Genomic DNA, 1,821 nt, shown 5'->3' with positions numbered 1-1,821 from the left:
AAAAAAAAAAAAAAGCAAACAAAAAACTTTCCGAGGCAGTGAGCGTGAAGTATCTTGCAACCCAGATCTTCAAACATAAGAGCCAGGCGGTTGAAGCATCAGTAAAGAAGACTGTTGAAGGTTGTTTGCTATCATTGTATCTGCCCAGCTTACCAGTCAAAGGGAGTATTCTGTCGCTCTTCTTCTCTTTCGTTTGCTTGCTTCTGGCAGGTTCTGTGATGTCATTTCCCCCCACAGTCCTTTTGCTCCATCAGAGACAGTCGTGGGCAGGGCGTCAAACCAACAACTCTCACTGCACTCCCCACCAGTGGAGAAAAAAACAGAAAGCTGGACCCCACAGCATCCCATTGAATAGACAACTTTTTTTTTTTAAGATTTTATTTATTTATTCGACAGAGATAGAGACAGCCAGCGAGAGAGGGAACACAAGCAGGGGGAGTGGGAGAGGAAGAAGCAGGCTCCTAGCAGAGGAGCCTGATGTGGGACTCGATCCCATAACTCCGGGATCACGCCCTGAGCCGAAGGCAGACGCTTAACCGCTGTGCCACCCAGGCGCCCCTGAATAGACAACTTTTGATGCCACTCGTGACCATGGAATCCACGGTTCTGGGGGCTGTGAGAGCACCAGGAGCTGCCCTTCACTGTTTTCTATTCACGAAGACCCACAGCAACTCAGATGCAGGATTGTCAGCCGTGATCTGAGCAGTCCTGCGGGGCGGGGGCGGGGGAGGGCGCGGGGGGTGTGGCTGACCCTGCTAGAGCGGCTCCCCCACCAGCGGGAAGGACAGAAGCAGGGAACCACTCCATCGTCCCCCTCCACTCCTGGGAACCCTGGGATGGCTGTGTTCCAATCTCCTCTCCCACCCTCCTTTCTTCTCCGCCCTGTAAAGCCTTAGATGCCCGCCGCCCTTGGTGGTGCCTCAGGAGGGGCACTCCGCTCGCTGGCTGCCTGACCTTGGAGGGTCATCTCTAAGATCTGGTCGTCTGAGGAGCCACTCACAGGGCGTCCGTGGGGAAGTGTGAGCAAACTGTGAGCACAACGCCTAGTGTAATGGGGGTTGTTTTTCTTTCTTGTCCAGTTTTTTCCACTGTCTGGAAATACATGTGTTTCATGGTTACATAAACTGCCGATGGCCTTTTAGAAAGCAACGGCGGGCTCTCAGCGCTCTCCTGCAACCCATGAACAGGCCCGTGCCAGCCCTGGGTGATGGCGTGTAGAAATCCATTTGGAATGAACAAACCTGCCTTCTCAACCCCCAAGCGCCTTCTGGCTCTAACTTGGCCCAGTGGTGTCTTTTGTGGGGTTTCTCCTCCGGAGCCCTATGCTATCTCCATCCTTCCGAGCCAGCTCCCAGAGCCCAGCCAGGACCCCCGCTACTGTGCGGCTGGACCCCCGCTACTGTGCGGAGCCCCCCGCGGAGGCTGAACTGCTTCTCCAAGGTCGAGGGGGAGGGAGGCCCCCCAGGATTTTCCTTCTCCTCACCAATTGACTAGCATACAATGAGTTCCTCAGAAGCCACGACATTTCAGCTGTTTTGGACACAGAGACCACAAGCTGACTGGATGACAATCTCCACCCCACCCCACCCCCCAGCCCCGCGCGGCATCAGCTCAGACAAGCTCCAAACCGTATCAACTGGTTTGTGGCGAGCGGCATAAACACCAGGCTGGGTGAATGAAATCACTGACTGAGTCATCCTCTGCACATGGAGGCCGACAACAACTCAGCTGGGCCTGAGACAGTCTCCCGGCAAGGTGCTGGGCTTCTCCCTGCCAGCGATACAGGGATGGGGCACAGCGGTCCCTGCAAGACCACTTACT

This window comes from Ailuropoda melanoleuca, chromosome 1, assembly GCF_002007445.2.
Source record: "Ailuropoda melanoleuca isolate Jingjing chromosome 1, ASM200744v2, whole genome shotgun sequence".
Classification (NCBI taxonomy): Eukaryota; Metazoa; Chordata; class Mammalia; order Carnivora; family Ursidae; genus Ailuropoda; species Ailuropoda melanoleuca.
This window is presented reverse-complemented; position numbering follows the sequence as displayed.